General features: G+C 33.9%; 1 protein-coding gene and 1 long non-coding RNA gene across 6 annotated transcripts in view; one reads left to right on the forward strand and one right to left on the reverse strand.

The window, feature by feature from the left end:
• nAChRalpha3 (nicotinic Acetylcholine Receptor alpha3) overlaps positions 1-19,231 on the forward strand; it is a 142,047-nt gene that overhangs the window by 11,357 nt on the left and 111,459 nt on the right. For 2 of the 3 annotated variants that reach the window (XM_070276581.1, XM_070276580.1), the window contains exon 2: positions 13,636-13,687. The exons of the other annotated variant lie outside the window; for it this stretch is intronic. The gene's annotated coding sequence lies outside the window, so the exon portion shown is untranslated. The remainder of the gene's footprint in view (positions 1-13,635; positions 13,688-19,231) is intronic. 3 annotated transcript variants of the gene reach the window in all.
• Positions 1-19,231, reverse strand: part of LOC138925677 (uncharacterized) — a 31,376-nt gene that overhangs the window by 8,378 nt on the left and 3,767 nt on the right. Inside the window, exon 5 of one of the 3 annotated variants that reach the window (XR_011441871.1) lies at positions 11,389-11,496. The exons of the other annotated variants lie outside the window; for them this stretch is intronic. This is a non-coding gene — a long non-coding RNA (uncharacterized lncRNA). Of the gene's footprint in view, positions 1-11,388; positions 11,497-19,231 lie in introns of those variants that run through there. 3 annotated transcript variants of the gene reach the window in all.

Consider the following 19,231-nt stretch of genomic DNA (forward strand, 5'->3'; position numbering starts at 1 on the left):
GGCCATTTTAACCTTCATTGTCGTGGGTGCAGAGAAAAACACAAAAAAAAAAAAAAAAAAAACCAAAACAAAAGAATCCAAAAATGTCTGCACAATGGGGCGTATGAGCAACGTAAAGGACTATAGGACGACTCCAGGAGCTGCCAACCTGGAGTGGCAACAACAAAACAACAACAATAGCCAACCAGAGCCAAATAAAATGTTAACATGAAAAAAATCGTTTGTGGCTCTGGCCGAGAATGAAGAGATTATTGAAATGGCCAGGAGGAGGAGGGAGAGAGAGAGAGAGAGGGCCAGGAGTGAGCCTGGACAGGACCAAAAAGAACAAGGACTCGCTGACAAATTTTAGCTCAAAATAAAGCCCACAGGCTCAGACATCAAACTTCATTGAGGGCACTGTTGGAAAAGTATTTAAATTTTAAAATAATAAAGTTAGTTTTAAGATAAAATATAGGAAAAAGAGAGAAAAACACATATTTAATATCTAAATCGATCTAATATGGATGTAAAACTAGTATTATTATCGATATGTGAGTCTTTTAAGCTTAAAACTAGTTTTTTCCTTTTATTATACTTAGCTTTTTAACTAAAAAGAAGTTATATATTACATAATAATATAGAATAAAAAGAGTATAGCTTATAGAGTATTAAGCAGAAGGACTTTTCTAGCTATTGCTTATAATTTTCTTAAATTTTCATGAATGAAACATAGAATAATATAGTAGACTTTTGCAAATTATATTTAATAGTAATTTTGACTAATGATATAGATAATTATATAGATTTTTATATATTAAATTTTAGATTTATATTATAAAGATTATACATACTTATCAATTATTTTCAGTTATTATCTGAAATTATAATAATTATTATTGACATGACCTTGTTTTAAGTTTATAGATATTCGTTTTTTAACCTTTTTTGGCTTGCAGTTTTTAGGTTTAAAGTTTAAAAATAGGTTTAATTTGCTTTTAAAATTAGTTAAGTAATAAAAACTATCAAATTAAAGTATGATTTAAAAATCTTCTAAAAAACAAGGCAAAGAGTAGAGATAACATAAGAAGCTTCTATTCTTCAGTCTTAAGGCTCCAAAACATGAACCATACATGTGAAAATAAATTCTTTAAAACTAAGTAAATATTTTTAAAAATAAATATAAAATATTATATTACTCCTCTAGTTTATAATTTAAATTTTATATATTTAGTATTAGTCTTTGGTATTTTTCCTTCAGTGCTTTTGTTGTGACCTGAACGAGTGTCCTAATGTCCTGCTCCTGCTGCTTTGGTCATCATCCCAAACCCCCCACTGCCTCACTACCACCCGCTATCCCATCCTCCCATTCAGCCATTTCTTCCACCATATCCTTTTGGTCCTTTTCCGCTCCTTGTGCTATCTTCATCTCACCGTTATCCTTGTCGCTCGTCCTGGCGCTAGTCCTGCCTCCTGCCTCGTTGCTTTTTATGGCCCATGTCAAACATTGCAAATCAGTTTAAACTAACAAGCGGCACTTGGAGCCGAAGCTGGAGCCGGAGCCTGGCCGGCTAAGTGGGCGTGGCATTGTCTGCATTGCAGCTGACGCCTTTCAAAACAGTAGAGAAAAGGGATTAAAAATACACACACACATAGACACACACACAGGCATAGAAACTAACAGGATAAATGATATCCTAAAGAAAGCAACTTTAAATCGTAGACCCAAAAAAAAAATAAAATAAAATTAAGGGGAGAGTATATAGGTGGCTCTATTAAAGACCATGAATTATTGAACACAAAAATACAGGTGGGCAGTTGTACACACACACACACACACACACACACTCTCTCATACACACACACAATTAACCAATTAGCACTTTTTACAGTTGTTCCTTGTTGGGCCAGCCAGCAGCCATTTTTATGATTTTTTATTACCGCCTTTATTGTTGTTTGTTGTAAACAAAAAAAAAAAAAAAATTGTTGTTCCTCTCTCTGACCATAAAAAACGGTAAAATTTTTAATTGCTTCAGACCCGGCAACCGATTTTTGTTAAAAACAAAAAAAAACATAGAAAAATAGCAAAATGGAAAAGTGAAAAATGTGTGAAAACTGCGAAAAAGTTGGAACAAGTGGTGGAGGTGGGGAGGTTGGTGGAAAAAAATGTCAGGAGCAGTGCGGAGGTGAGAGCTAATAAAAATAAATATAAAAGCCTGCCAAGGGTTTTTAGAAGGTGAGGTGGGGAGTGGGGGGGTACAGGATACCAAATATCCTCAACAGTCCGAAGGAGATAAAAAGGGGGGGGGCAGGGATGAGTAAAAGAGGCTTATTTGTGGCCCCAATTAGCTGACAACGAGGGTCGATTTTGGAATTTTCAAATAATCATAATTGTTGAGATAGTTATGGGAATTTTAAATGATTTTTTTTAATGGAATAAAGGATAAATTTTGGAGGAGTGTTTTTAAGTTTCTCTTGAATATTATGTTTTTAGGCTTTAAAATATATGTATTTTTGTATTAAAGAAAGAAAAATAAATTAAATTATTAAATTCGTGGTTCTTATGAAATAAACCTGATTAATTTGGTATTTTTTTTGAAAGTGTGCCCGTTCTTCATTTTAAACAATAAAATACCGATAAGATATAAAAGGTATAAAGCCAGATAAAATTTATATATATAAGCCAGATATATATGTAGCTATTTCCATTTTTTTTGAATTTTTGAATTTGCATTTTTTTTTCATTATGTTTTATTTAATATTATTATTATTTATTATGAATTATCATTATTTATAATTATTCTGATTATCCTTATATATTTATATTTATTAACCTTGATATTTGTATAATATTATTATTTATTTATTATTTTATCTCTTGATTTCCAAACTTTAAATACCTCCCCGGAAAACCTTAACTCATAACTCCGTTTTATTTCCGTTCCGTCCTCCCCTTTTCTTCATTCTTTCCACTTATCTTCCGCCTGCCTGGCTGGCCCCACCACTTCCTTCTCATATTTCTCACTTTCCGTGCGGTTTTCAATGTGTTTTCCTCATTTTTTCCTCTTCGCTGAGGCCTTTCTTTACCATTTTTTCTCATTTTTTTTTTTTTGGTAGGCCGCACAGTCAACGCACAAAATGCGTAAAATAAAAAATTATAATAAATATATATGTATATAAATTCTTTGTTCGTTACTTCCTGGCAACGTTCGCGTTCACGTTCCCGGCTACTTGGCATTTTCACTTCCCCTTCATCTTCCTCTTCATTTTGGAGGCCGCTTTTCCACGATTTTTCGCGTAAACTTTTTAATGGCAAGGAAAAGGAAATCATTTTAAGATTTGCGAGAGTCCTGCGTGCGAGTGTCCTGCCAAACGGAAGCATCATTTTCCACATGCACAACTTTTGCTAATTTAATGAGAAATCTTTAAATGAATATCTCTCTCTCTCTCTTTCTCTCTATTTTTAAATGAAATTTTCATTTATTTCAAGATTTTTCAATCAGTTTTCAGTTGAATTGCAAAAAAAACTCAAACATTGGCCAGCAAATATAAACACAAATATTTGTGGATTTGTCTTTGATGTTTAATCAGTTTTGGATATGACTTTTCCTTGATTTGTTTTAAGTTTTCTATTTTATTTGTCATCTTGAATATCCTTCTATGAAGAATGATGTTTGATTTTATTCTTCTTCTTCCTCTTCATGTCCTGACATTCATTTTGTTTGTAAATTTGTCCTTTTTATCTCCGAAATACATGTCCATTTTTGGCCATTTGTCACTTTTTGTCTTTCACTGATTTGTCGGCTTTTTCCATTTGTATGCTTTTCTGACTTTTATTTGTTTAATTTGTTTCCTATATTCCGTTTAGTATTTACATATATATCTCTATATATATATATATATATATATTTATTTATTTATATATATGTATATGTTTGTATAACTTATATCCTTATTTTTGTTCTCAGACATGACAGGACTTTCGTTGGGGGAGCTGTCATACATAGTGCCTGGTCTGTATGCACATTGCTGCAGTTTCTGGTTGAATTCTTTGGAATTTTATTTTTTTTTTACTTTTGGTTTTGCACTGAGAGAAAAGAATGAGGTGGTTTATTAAAGAAAATAATAAGGAAAATAATGTTTATTTAAGAGGTTCTGTAAGAAAAACAAGAAAATCTCTTTTTTTTAACTTTAATTTGTGTTTAAAGTTTTGTCAAAAGTATGCTGACTTTTTCCTTACATTATTATCAAATTTTTAAGGCTTTATTATTTGACTTTTCTATAAAAAAATTCTCAATAAATCTTCCAAGTAGTATCCCTTATAGGACTTAATATTATCCACGTAATATTATCCAAGTATTTTCAAGACTTTCATTCTATAAAGCCCTACAAAGTAGAGTTTGCATATTTGAGATATAGTAGAGAAAAGTATCGGATATCATATACTAAAATACTATGAAAAGAATACAAAAAGGATTATGCTAAGCAAAATTCTACCAGCTTCCATAAAAATAATACTAAAAATTTGAAAAAATATCATAATACACCAACTAATCTATAAATACTATAAAAATAATACTAAAAACTAAAATATATCTTAAAATACTATAAAAAAATACTAAAATACTAAATAAACAAATACTATAAAAATACTACAATTATTATACCACTTATATCAGTACATTTTACACCTCCCACAAAGGATACTTTCAAGTTTCAGCTATTTTCTTAAAATTTTAATAGAAAATAGTATAGTATTTCTATAAATCTAAATATATTTAGTACAATATAGTTATAATTGCCGTTCTTAAAATTTCCTAAACCTACAATTTTTTTTTTCAAGTGCATTGCTGTTTCATTCTTTTGATTCCCCAGGCTGCGGCAAAAGTTAACAATGTGCCACACAATAAGGCGACTTTCGTCTTTTTTTTTTTCTACCCCATTTTTGTATTTTTTTTTTTTTGTATTTGTGCCTCACCCCCCTTCTAGTAGACCCGCCCCTTTGGTAGCCGCCTGCTTTCATTACCATTTCCTCTTCAATTACCAATGCAGTCAAATGTTCTCCTCCAGCCAGGACCCCAGCTACGCTGCCCTGCCACGCCCACCACTTTTTATTATGGTCAACAGAGTTGCACTAAAAAATGTCTCCCTTTTTTTTTTTGTGAACCGATTCTTGATGGTTTCTGGGTGTGTGTGTGTGTGTGTGTTTTTTTTTCCTGTGAAGTATGTGTGCTAAGCTCTTTGACTTTGTTGTCTCTTCAACAGTTCATCCTCTCGAACGTTAATTGAGTTTTGTTTCGAAAAGTGTTTTTAGCCGAGTAACCCCTCAACTCAAAAAAAAAAAAAAAACGAATATATAGCAAGGGGGCGTGGCAATTGTGATTTACCAGCCATCGATTCAATCTGTCAGAAGAGCAAAAAAAAAATAAAATAAAAGAAAAGAAAAAGAAGCCGCAGGGGGGCGCACAATGCGTATACGCAACGTGGAGCCGTCATGCATGGGGAATGTGATGAGCTAATGCCTGGCACTGACAACTGACGATTTATATGGGAATGGAAGCGGTAGCATGTGTAAGAAGACTTTGAGCTTCTTTAATGTGATTAAGGTTTATATTTGTGGCTGCTGTCTACTCCTGATGCTTCACCTTCACCTTTATAGCCTCGGGTGATACACACAAATTGGATAAATCTTGTTTTTCTTAAATGGTTTCTTTTTATTTTACAAATTTTTAATTAACTTAGGGGTGTATAAAATATACTGTACAGTATGTACATACTTTGTAGAAATTATAAGTATTATTTTTGGTATAATAATACTACAGATAAAGCTTTAAAGCTATTGATAACTTTCGATATCCATATTAACGACGATTTTTTGATTAATTATATAAAAAAAATGGGTTTTTAAGAAAATAGTAAGAAACATATGAAGAAATAAGGTTTTAAAAACTTGGATTCAAAATAAAAACATTACCTAGTGATGGGAGATACTTTAATCTTAAGGATTTTTCTTTAAAGAATTCGGATAGTCTTAAAAAAAAATCGATAAGAAAATCGGCCTAGTTCCACCTTAATTATTATCGATAGTACCAACAATGTTTTCAAAAGCTCTAATTTTATAAAATTCAAAGGTTATTTTTAATAATTAAAGGAAGAAAATTAAGAAATAAAGGAAATAAGGCAATTAAACAGAGAAATTAAAATAAATTGAATTATAAGAAATATTAAATATGAAAAATTAATATAATTCGTATTATATTTGATTATTAAGTAATCTTGCTAGCTCCTTTATCCTCCCAATTATTCAAAATATATTTCTTGATGGCCCAACCAACCAAAACACACATTTAATTGTTAATTATCTATTTTGATTCCATTATCAAATATTTCTCGTCTTAATTGAATATCGTTTTCGCCAGACATTCATAGCAGCTTCATAAATAGCTTTCAAGAAATGCTAAATGCATTTTAAACAAGCCATTTAAATAAAGTGCAAATTGTTTAGGTAAACTTGTACGGTTTTTTCTTTAGCTCTAGCTCTTTGTTCTGAGAAATGAATTGTGCACAAAATTTTGTCGATTAAACAAATTTCGGCTCTAGACCTTTTAAGACATAACATTTTTGGCAGCCAAAACAAAAGGATAGTAGTAGTGAAGGCAAACATTCGTTGCACAACGTTGCTAAATACAATAGGAGTGAGAGTGCCAGCCAGCGAGTGCGAGTGAGGGGACTATGAAATATGCATAAGCTTTATGCCATTTACAGTCATTTGTACAGTGAATTTGAATTTGTCCAAAAAAGGATTTTCCTTGACATAAACACTCACACTAACATACAGCAAGAGAGAGTAGAGTGTCCAGGACAATTATTCAAAAATGTATATATATTCACCAAGGCCAAGACTTAAGACCAAGAATCTGAGCCGAAGGATAAGGCTAAGAAGCATATGCTAAAATGAATCCTTAGCATAACAAATGCGCCCATCACTGGCCAAGGATTAAAAATGATTCCAAAACAGTTATATACTCTTTTTAAATAAAAAAAAAAATATAAATACCCGGTACTTGTACAAGTAGTATTAAAAGCTAGAATGTTGGGCAATGTTTAGGGTTTGGGATTTGGAGGATAAAAGTGTTTAAAAATATAAATAAATAAATAAAAGACTTTTTAGCCTCTATAAAAGGTATTAATAATACATCTGGTATTTAATTTAGTATTTTTTAAAAGTATTTTTTAAATATAATTCTAAGAAAAGCTTATGATTCTCAAGATTTGGTTGATAAAAGTGTTTTAAAAATATTAAAAAATAAGAGACCTTTCAGTCACTATAATAGGTATTGATAATACATCTAGAATTGAATTTAGTATTTTTTTTTAGTATTTTTAAAACATAATTCTTAGAGAAACTAATGATTTCCAAGACATTCATTAATAAAAATCATAGAAAAGCCTTATGAAAGTTAGACAGTAGAATTTATGGCATTGTTCCATCTCTTTCTATTTATATGCAGCCATCTCTTTCATATTTTTTTTTCGAATTTTTTTGGCAAAATTAATCGAAGAATGATTTCTGCCTTCTGGCCAGAATTCTCTTCGGGAGGATATCCAGGAAGGAAGCACTATGTGAACCTTGGTCATAGGAAAATATTAAGAAGATAGGGAGGGGGAGGTCCTTTCTTAGGCAAATCAAAAATGAGGTCAGCAGATAAAAAGGACGAACGACGAAAAGCATGCAAAGGAAGTCTTATGATTTATTTGCCTAAACAATTGATATGACTATTTTTCTCCCGGCTTCTTATGGCTTCCCCCCCCCCTTTTCTTTCTCATTCGAAGACATATTTCAAGCAACTCTTTTCCATTATTATTATTTTTTTTCTCATTTTTGAGGCGCAGCAGATGAAAAATATGTAAATAGGATTTATGGCAAACTTTTAACAGGATTTTCCTGACACATCCTGGGAGTGGGAGAAGAGAGCCCCACACACACCCACACCCACACCCACACATACATTTGAAAACAAATAAACAAACATTCCCATACACAAACACAAATACACTTGTACACTCCTACCAGTGAAAGCTATCTGCAGTCGTAGACACATTTATCCAAGTGAGTGAATCCTGTTGGTGTGCGAGAGAGTGTATTTGCCTAAATGCGGGTCGAGGGGAGACATTAAAGTTTCTAAAATAAAAAGCTTTAAGTTACTTTTTTGCTGGAATTTTCCTAAGAATTTCATTTTCATTTTTTTTTTTTTCATATTTTTAAACTCTTTAATCTACCCTCGATGACTCTCTATTCGATTGTGTTGTCTTAGGCGCTTTGCTTAACTGCTCGTCCAACATTCTACGCATCATCGCACCTCATCACTTACCATCTAGCTTCTCCCTCTCTCTCTCTTTTCTATCTTTCTCTTTCTTACGCACTTTCTGGCTAATACTTGCTATTGCTTTCTCTTTCTTTTAAAACCCTTTCCTCCTTCTGGAATCCATTTTGAAATCCTAATTCAACCTGTTTCTGTTTTTTTTTTTTGGGCTTACTTGCCTTTCAAAATGTCTCCAACTCTCAGTTTGTCTTTTTTTGAATACTCTTCTTTGGGAGAGGGTATTATGAGTATTTTAGATGGGTTTTTAGGGAATTAGGGATAATATGGGGTATATTTTATAGATGTTTTTTTATTAATGTTCTTAGTTATAGGCTTTTATAGGCTTAGTTTGATTTTGAGGTTATGAAGGTTTGTTTCTTGTCTCTTTCTGACATGTTTAGACATGTTTGCTTTATATGTTTTTTGATTTTCAAGCTTCTGAGTTTAAGATTTCTTTTTTTTAACTTTATTTAATTAAATCTTTATTTATCTTTATCTTATCTTTAATTATCCTTTATTTTTTGAAGAGCCTTCACTCTTCGTCTATTAAACTCTTGAAATTTTAGTCTCTTGTTTTTATATTTATGTTTTTTTTTTCTGTTCGTTGTGCTTGTCATGTGAAAATTAAGCCGTCGTCTCGTCCTTTTTCGTAAGTTACATCGCACACATCATCATCATCATCATTATTATCAGCAGCAGCCCTAAAAAGCTACTCCCGACGAACTTCTGTCGCATTGTTGTCCCCTATCTACTAAGGATGGAGGGGGTGTTTTAGGGGGGGAAGTCCTTCGTCCTTCGTCCTTCGTCCTTATGCCTGCTGACGACGACTGTCGACTGTGTTTTGGTATTTACGCTTTCAATAATTCATGCTTAAAGGATAATCAGGATATGCGTGTATGTAAATTTTGATAATGCCATTTTCGAATGCCAAAGGACATTCCATCCTACCACCATCTCCCTCTCTAACTATATATGAGTGCTACTGTATGAGTGTGTGCGTTTGGTTTCCTGAATTTTCACACCTTTTTTCCTTTCTGGTCTCTGGTTTGTTTTGTTGCATGCCCCATTTGGCACAGGGTCCACACCATCCCCCCCTTTTTATTCTTGTGAGTCCTCCCCCGGGAGTTATCCTGTTGGAGTATCCTGTACCCTGGGATATTAGTTTTATTCTGGGATCAGCTGAATTGCCCGGATTAGACTCTTTTTAGTGAGACTGTTGTTACCCCCCCCCCCCCTGTGTTCTTGTTGTTGCTTCTTTGATTTATTAAGATGATATTTGGGAGAAAATGGGTTATATCCGGATAGGATGAGGAGTTTCTTCTTTATGTTGGATTTAAAAAAAGGAAGAAACAATAGGAAGAAATAAATAAGAAATAAATACTCGAGGCTTCTAAATCATCCTCAGGATTTATTTTTATTCCAAGAAAGAGCTTTACTTTCTTGAGAGTTTCTTAGGAGTTTTTAAAGGAAGTTTTCTCCCCTTTTATGGGTTTTGTTTTTAAAAATTAACAAACGATATATTAAGAATTGCATATGCTTTCGTCACTGGTAATTTATCACATAAAAATATTATGGTTTTCTAATCATTTATTAAATTTTAAGAACTTTTCTGAAATTTTCTTTAAAATTTTTGGAAATTTTTTTATTTTATGACAAAGTATTCATGACAAATATAGGATGTCTTAAGAAATGCATGTACTTTCGTCACTGGTAATTTATCACATAAAATAAAGAGCTTCTTACATTTTTTTAGTTTTCTTTAAAGTTGTTTGAAATATTTTCATTTTTGAAAGAATTTTTCATCACTAAAATGTGTATAACTATTAAAGGATGTTTTATGCTATTTGCTTTATTTTATGCTTTAGTCACTGGTGTTTTTATGGAATAAAAAAGAGCTATTTAAGTAATTTTCAAGTTCTGAGAAGTTTCTTAAGAGTTTCTTTCAAGGTTTTTGAAAAATTTGTATTTTCGTAGGAAGTTTTCATCACAAAAACGTATGTAAAATAGAGGATGTTTTAAGCCATGTGTGCGCATTCGTCACTGGTGTTTTATGACATAAAACGGGCAAGGTTTTTTTTTCCTTCAAAGGAAGAAGTTACTTTAAAGTTTTCAAAGTCTTTTTGTTTAATATTTTGATTTTTGAAGGATAATTTCGTCACTAACACTTTTATAAAACTTATAAAAGATATTTTAAGCATTGCACAAGCTTACGTCACTATTATTTTACCTCCTCAGCAGGGCTTTTAAAACATTTATTTTAAAGTCGAAAATTAAACTAAAAATATACATCTCCCTACCCTTAATTTTACTAAAACCCAGCCTTAAAAACTATATTTTTTCTAATATTTGAATAAAATTTAAATAAATTTAAATTCCTGTTACTTAAAAGACCCCCTCTAGCCCTCTTTAGCAACAATCCTTTTCTACAATTTGTCCAATGGCCCGTGTAACTAGCAACTAAAGTTTCTATCAATTTTCTCTTCCCCACCACTCCCCCTACCCAAGATAACTAGAAAAATTCTTTGCCATTTTCTTTTCTTCATAAATTGTCTGCCATTTTTTATTATAGGTTGTAGTTTAGGTTCCATCATAGGGAACGGGATAGAGAGGGTGTATACTTAGGGTAACAAACTCTTCCGGATGTCTCCCATATTTAATTCTCTGTACTTCTGGCATTTCCGCCTTTCGGCTTTATCTTCATCGTCTCTTCTCCGACTCCTCCAAGGCCTGGAGGGTTGTCGACAGCATCGTCTTGGTAATTTAGCAAATCGAGAAAATGCCAAGCTCCCCCCCTTTTTCTCCTTTCTTCACAAATATAACAATGGGGGAGTGGGAGGTGTGGGAAGTGTGAGGCACACAATCCTGTTGGGGAAAAGAAATTGTCTTGAGAGGGAAAATGCCGCGCAGTTAGTCATTCGAGCTATTTACTCATTCATTTCATGCATTTATTCACACTGACTTGCCCGCTAACGGCACACCCCTTCCATTTGCCAATTTTCTTCAACCCACACACCCACCCACCCACCCACCATTCCTTCTCCACCCAGGTGTTACCAGGTGCGACTCATTTGCCGTTTACGCATCTCCACTTCTTGAATTTTTAAACGAACCCACCCACTCCTCACACCACCTTGTACTTTCACTTTCTCTTGGGAAACTGCAAGAAATCCAAAAAAAAAAAAAATATGAAAAATGGTTTAAGGTTTCCAAAAAAAAAAAAAAATATATAGAAATGGAAAATCCCTTCCACCATTCATCGAAACCAATTTACTTTCCGCTATATAGACAAATTTTTCTGCCAAAAAAAAAAGGAAAAAGAGAAGAACTGACCAAAAACCAAATCAAAAATTTGCATGAAATATATGCAATCGAGTAAAGGTTTTCCAGCTGCTGCTGCTGTTGCTGCTGCAGTTGCACTCTCAGATTTTCATATGCTGATAAATTTAAAAAAAAAAATGGGAAAAAAAATAGAAGCAACAAAAATAATAAAAATGGAAAATACTGCAATAACAAACAATTGTTTGTTGTGGCATCAGCTGGGCGTGGCAGGTAGCAGTTGCTAGTATTTTTTACACTCGAGATTTTTTGGGGAATATTTTTAAGGATATATTTTTATATTTTAAACTTTATATTTAAAAAAAAAAAATTCTTTCAACATCAAGCAAACATATATACAAATATTTATTTTATTTATTTTTTAATTTGAAACCTAAACCTTAACTGCTGAGTGCATGGAAAAAAATTCAATTTATTTTGGGTTTTTTATTTACTTTGGCATTGTGTCTTGCAGCAGTTCTCTTCCCTCCTGATCCCCTGCTCCCCTGCTCCTCTGATTCAAACTGACACTAACAGGTGGACATATATCACTCATGCTGCAACTAGCTGACCTCCCCTCGCACTATGACCTCTCCTATGAGGAGAAGCGCTCTGTGTGTGTGTGTCGCAGGTGCAGACACAAAAATGTATTGCATACTTTTGAGAGAGCTCCTCACCTGGACACACACACATACTAGCGCAGCGAAGCACCTGAGCCAGAAACTAAATTATTTGGATGGCTATCTATGGTTTAGGGAACTTTGGGACTTGTCAGTGGAGTTCTTATAGAAATTATTGCAGTTTTTATGGTATTTTTATATTTAAAAAATCATAACAAAAAAAAATCTCGAAAATATGGGTAAATATTAAACTATAGCCCGAGGGACTTACATAAGATTACATTAGAAGTCTTAAACATCAGGCTTAAAATAATAATAAAAATTAATCCCTCAACAATAAAAAATAAAATAAAACCCGTAAGAGCAAAATTTTAAATTAAATTTAAACGCCACTCTAGTTACTGACCACTATAATCCCACACTCTCCCTACAAAGCAAACCAGTTTCTAGTCAAAAATGTACTAAAGCCTATAAGTGCAGTAGGCGTTTTTTGGTGAAATGTGATTTTTGATATTTCTGATACAAGGTCACACTAATCTTTAAACTATGCACTATATTTAAAACTCCTCTCTAGTTTCAAAGCACTTGCCAATTACATTATAAAATTCTTAGCTAGCTTTTGGCCTTTTTTTTTTTTTTTTGGAAATTTTAACCCCGATTTTGGGGGGACCCAACTTTGTGCACTGAGGCACAAAATTTCGTGGCATGCAGCAGTGCATGCCCCTCCCCCCTGGCAGTTGTGGCGGCAGTTTACTGCTTAACTGAACATATTTCAACGTTTTTGTGCAATGTGCTCTCCTCTTACGCGACAATAATTAAAATAGTTGCTGCCTATCGTCGCATTACGCATACGACGCGTATGCCGGTGTTCCCTTTTTGTGGGGCATGGCTATGTTGCATGATGCATGCAGCATGCTTCTACTATGCTGGCTTGCAATATGTAATTCATAATGCGACAGCAACTTCCGCTTCTCTCAACATTGTCTCCTCTCTTTTCTACCTGGCACTTATGAATATTTCTACCTTCCTCTATACTTTAGTCTCTAAGTCTTCTATTTCCCCCTCCCCTCTTTATTCTTGTTGTTGTTTTTCTATGGTGTAATAGTTGTTGTTGTTATTGTTGGGCTTAAAACGCGCAATTTGCATAGTTGTAAGTTGGATGTTTGTTGTCATAAGTTTCTTGTTGTTTCAGGTCTTTTCCCTCATACCCTGTTGATGTTTGGTGGTTTTAAGTTTTTGGGTTCGACTAGGAATAGTTTTAGGTTAGGTTTTTCTTCTATATTAAAATTCCTAATTAAATTAAATTTTAAACCCTTATTTTTGTTGATATTTTAATTTAATTTTTTTATTTTATTTTTCAGATTAAAAGAAGAGATTTAAGAAACAAAAAGACAAAGATGATTTTGGAGACATGTAAGTTTTTGCATTTTATTTTCTATATATTTTATATTATGAATGCTTTCTTTTATTAAAAATTAAAGTATATTGATTATATTGATATTATATATAACTAGTTTTCGTTAAATTTTTATATAAACCCTAAAAACCCTTAAATATTAAAAGAAATATAGGCTTTTAAAGAGAAAAAGCGGCTTATAAATAGAAAAACATCAACTTATTTCAAGTTTTTAAAAATTATTTCTGACTCCCAAGCATTAAAAATATTAAAACCTTTTAAATTAAATTTTTTTTAAATCTACACTAATTTTTTAAATAAAACTTTGAGTAATTAAAGCCCACCCCACTACTAGAAACTCTTAAATCTGAATCCCTTCTTTTTTTTTTGTCCAGAATATGTTTTATGCATGCGTTGACATCATTCACAAATGATGTGGGGACTTGGTTCCTTTTTTTTTTGGGGGGGAGCCCAGAGGGTCTGTAAAAAGGGACGTCTGAGGGCGTGGCGGGGGTCTGGGTCCTGCAGCTCCCAGGAGCTCACTTTTAATGCAGTTTTTCCACCTCCACGGCTACACGACTACACGGCTGGCCAAGCGGCTGTCTGACTTGTCATAAATCAAAAATAATTACTTTTCCACACGGCGACAAGAACTTAGCACACTTGCAGTACCCCCTCCCTACCTACAAAAAAAAAAGGATATAAGGGAAGGACTCTCTAGGCTCTCACGAAAAATTAGCCTTGTGTAACACCAGATGTTGGCTAAAAAAAATCAATCATTTGAACAGGTGTACACCTAAATCGATTAATAATAATAATAAAAAGTCCTGTCACGATATTAAATGGAAAAATGAATTATTCAATCAAATTCAATTAGTTTACTTTTTAATTCTATTTGTGGTTGCCAAAAAAAATAAAGAAAATTAAAGAAAATATGTATGATTTTGATGAAATATATCAGGATGAAATATATATCAAAATAATCATTATTCTCTGAGCGAAAAAATAAATATCAGAAATAATCATTATTTTTCGCTTAAAAATATCACTCAATTCATGATTTCACGCTAGGTATTAGATTTTTTTTTGATATTAGAAAACATATACAGGTACCATTTAGTACCATATATATATTATTTAATATATATAAACATTATTAAAACTATTGGCATTTGTGTTTCGTTTGATTTGAAAATTAACCAAATCATTCTTTGAAATTGCATTTATTGAATAATATTTTTTTTTCTTTTTTTGTCCACAATTGTGTTTTGTTAATTGATTTTTTAGTCGTCAATGGTACTTTTTCCTTTCCCCATTGTTTTGTTTTCAATTTCAAATTCAATTTGTCGCAAAATCGTGCAGTGGAAAAATGGAAACAAATGCTGATAAATGAAATGAAATAAAGAAATAAAGAAAATAATAAAAATTGTATATATGAAATGAAAGGCAGAAAGCCTTTTTGGTGGAATGCTTCAAAATAATGAAAATAAATACAATTATAAAGCAAACGAAAAACGAATTAAGAGGTTCAGGACTCAGGAACCCTGGAACCCAGGAACCAGGACCTTCAATCGTCACGTACGACGGATAAAAAAACAAGAAAGGAAAGCTAACTTCGGGCGGAGCCGAAGTTTATATACCCTTGCAGTTAAAACCGGATGTATATCGCAAACATCGGATATAGTAGGCCGATCCTTATGGGAATAGGAATATATAATCCAATTTATTACAATACAAAATCTAAAAAGAGTCCCAAACTTCTATCTTCAAAAATACGAAAGTTGATATTTCTACCAAAAACCATTTCCGATCGTTCAGTTATATGGCAGCTATGGGATATAGTCGGCCAATCCTAATGAAATTTGGTAGGTTGGATCAACTGGCCAAAAATATAATCTGTATTCAGTTTTAGCTTTCTATCTTCAAAAACACGAAAGTTGGGTCAATTCCGATCGTTCAGTTATATGGCAGCTATAGGATATAGTCGGCCGATCCTTATGAAATTTGGCATGACGTAATGTTTTGCCAAAAATAGCTCACATGTCAAATTTGAACTTTCTAACTCTAAAAACACCAAAGTTATACCATTTCCGATCAATCAGTTATATGGCAGCTATAGGATATAGTCGGCCGATCCGGGCCGTTCCGACTTATATACTGCGTGCAAAGGAAAGAAGGGTGTGTGCAAAGTTTCAAGTCGATAGCTTTAAAACTGAGAGACTAGTTCGCGTAGAAACAGACAGACAGACGGACAGACGGACAGACGGACATGCTCATATCAACTCAGGAGGTGATCCTGATCAAGAATATATATACTTTATAGGGTCGGAGATGTCTCCTTCACTGCGTTGCACACTTTTGGACAAAATTATAATACCCTCTGCAAGGGTATAAAAATCACTTGAAATGCTTAACCTGACAGCCCCTCATTGGGGGAAGGATGTCCTGCCTCGTTGAAAACTTTAAGACACTTTTAAAATAATTTACACAAAAGGGGGGGAGGGGCCAGAAGAGCCAGAAGTGGCACTGCCAGAAGCCAGAAGGATGTTGGCCCAAACGCTGGCTGAGTGACTTTTGATGGGAAGAATTGTCTCACAGATAAGGTGGCAGAAGGGTCAGAGAACAAGAGAGCACTGAAAGAAAATATTTATAAAATTATTATGAAAGGATTTAAGTTAGAAAAGAAAGAAAAGCTCTTGTTTTTTTGGTGAAAATTGAAATTATAATATATTATTTTATAATATTATGTAAATATAATAATAATTAATTTCTTTAAAAAAATATATATATTTTTTTTTTTTGAGTGTATGATACTTTTGTTCTCTGTACCTTATCAGCAAATTGCAACCAGAATGTCGACGCACTGAACGCAAAACTTTATACCCTTCAGCCATTCAAATCTCTAGATGGACACCCACCAGGACTCCTGCCCCCACTGGGACAAGCGACTATAGCCCCAAAAATCCACCCATTTTATCCTGTTGGCCGGCCAGTGGTGGCTAATGCTAATGCAGCCAACAGTCTACACTCTACACTCTACGCCAACCGGGAACCGGCAAGTGGCAAGTGGCTAGTGGCATCAGCCAGCAAGGACGTTCGCCGGGGAACGCTTACGGGTTTAGAGTGCGATGAGCGGTGCTTAAATGCTTTTGTCCTGTTCACTGCATCCTGTCGCTTGTCGTCCTGGTGGACAGCACCTCCCCACCCCACCCCTCTTTACTAATCTTTGGCGTCTCTAACTTGTCGCTTGTTGCAACTTGTGACGGCACCCACCACCTTGCCACTCCAAGCGGCTCGAAAAAAGTTGGGATTTTAGTTGAAAAATTAAAAAATACTTCCAATTTAGTACTATCTACTATCTATTTATTAGTAAAATATATACTACAATAGAAGTATATAATAGTAGTATATATACTATATATTATCTATCTACAAATATTAAAAACATTAAATAGTGAATCTTTAATAATATTTCTTTTATAATTCTTTAATAATTTGTTTGAAAAACCTTGAGTGGCTTTTCCTTTTATAAATATTTAAAAAAAAAAAACAAAAAAAAGAGATTATCTTAAATGAAAACTAAACCAAAAGACTACAAGAGACTCGACTCTGGGGCAGCAAAGACGGGACTTTTTGGAAAACATAAACTTTTGCGGGCTGGAGGAGAAACATTTCCCTGCCGTCGTGTTTGCAGAAACTTTTCCTAGAAATTTGTAACACCCACGGCTAGGGTAAAAGTAGCACCACTCAGGTGAGGAAACTTTGACGGAACGAACACTCCTATCCCCCTCTTAACCCATAGAACCACCCATCCACCCAACCACTACCCACCACCCACTCGTGTTGCATTGTTTTGTGGTTTCCTGGTTTCCAGCTTTTGTGAAACAATTTCCACAAACAAATTTTCTTTACGCTATTTTTTTTTTTTCTTTCATTTATTTATTTTAGTTTTGTTTCTCAACACTAATTTTTTCCTTAGTTTATTTATTATTTTTTTGATTTGATTTTATTTTTTGCTTAATTTATCTTTTTGGGAAAAGTGCGTAGCTCTTTGTGGGAAAGTTTTTAGCTTTTTGTTGAACGAGTTAAGCTAGGTGTGGTTTCTTCTTTTGTGGCATTAAGCTTTGTAGATAGAATGGTGGACCACGAATGATGCAGAATCGATCTAGAAATCGTTTAAGGTACTCCGCTTGAGAATTGGCGAAGATATAGCCATCGCAGTGGACCCTATAGGGGGAAACCTCATTTCCAAAGGGATCCCATCAAGAAAAATGGACAAAAATCTAAAAAATATTTCGTCTCTGGGTTTTGATGCAGAATGGTGGAGAATCGATCTAGGAATCGATAAAGGTACTCCGCTTGAGAATCGGATGAGAATTGGGGAAGATATAGACATCGCAGTGGACCCTATAGGGGAAAAACCCATTTTTAAGGGATCCCATCAGGAAAAATGGACAAAAAATCTAAAAAATATTTCGTCTCTGGGTTTTGATGCAGAATGGTGGCAAATCGGTATAGAAATCGATAGAGGTACTCCGCTTGAGAATCGGATGAGAATTGGGGAAGATATAGCCATCGCAGTGGACCCTATAGGGGAAAACCCCATTTCCTAGGGGTTTTTCTGATCCCATCAGAAAAAATGCACAAAAAATCTAAAAAATATTTTGTCTCGGGATTTTGATGCAGAATGGTGGCAAATCGGCCTAGAAATCGATAAAGGTACTCCGCTTGAAATTCGGATGAGAATTGGGGAAGATATAGCCATCGCAGTGGACTCTATAGGGGAAGAGCCTTATAAGGAATAATCCTTCATTTCTTCCTCAACTCCTCGAGGCACAGACAGCACTTTGGTTGCATTTAAATGCCTAATTTTATGGCACTTTCCCTAGAGGGGAAAATAGGGACATCCCCATTACCCCACCCGTCTCACTAGCCCCAGCTTTCACTCATTTGGTGGCACTTGTGTGGAGAAGAAAAGGGAGAAAAACGCGAGATTTGCCGCAAAAACCATTTCCGTTTCTCCTACTTTTCTGTCAAAGAGCATGGCAACCTTCATGGCATAATTTTTATGACGCAGCCACACAAAGCTAAAATGCAAACTCAAAAAGGCGCACAGACACAGCCGAAAGAGATGGCGATAGTTAAATAGAAAGAGAGAGAAGTAGAGAAATGGAGGCTTATGATTAAGCCATTTGGCGCAAATCGGAAATCCGAATGAAAAATCTATGTCTCTGGCAGTTTCCCTTCTCATATTTCTTGTGTCCAATGCAGCTGCCAGCAGACGGGAAATGCGTATAGACCGATAAACCTTACATACATATATACTATATTATATATATGTATGTACTTTCTCTTTTTTTTTTTTTCTCATTGCCATTGTGTATTGCTGTCTCTGTCGTTGGGTTTGCCCTTGTCTCTATGTCTTTGTCTTTCATTTTTATCGCATTCGGCTGGCTAAACGAAACAAAAAGCGAAAGTTTTTGGCGCTTTGGCGTTTCATTAAAGTTTTTGGCTCACAAAAGTATGCTACAAAATATATATATATATGCCCCACGTGCGTG

Source organism: Drosophila bipectinata, chromosome XR, assembly GCF_030179905.1.
Source record: "Drosophila bipectinata strain 14024-0381.07 chromosome XR, DbipHiC1v2, whole genome shotgun sequence".
Taxonomy (NCBI): Eukaryota; Metazoa; Arthropoda; class Insecta; order Diptera; family Drosophilidae; genus Drosophila; species Drosophila bipectinata.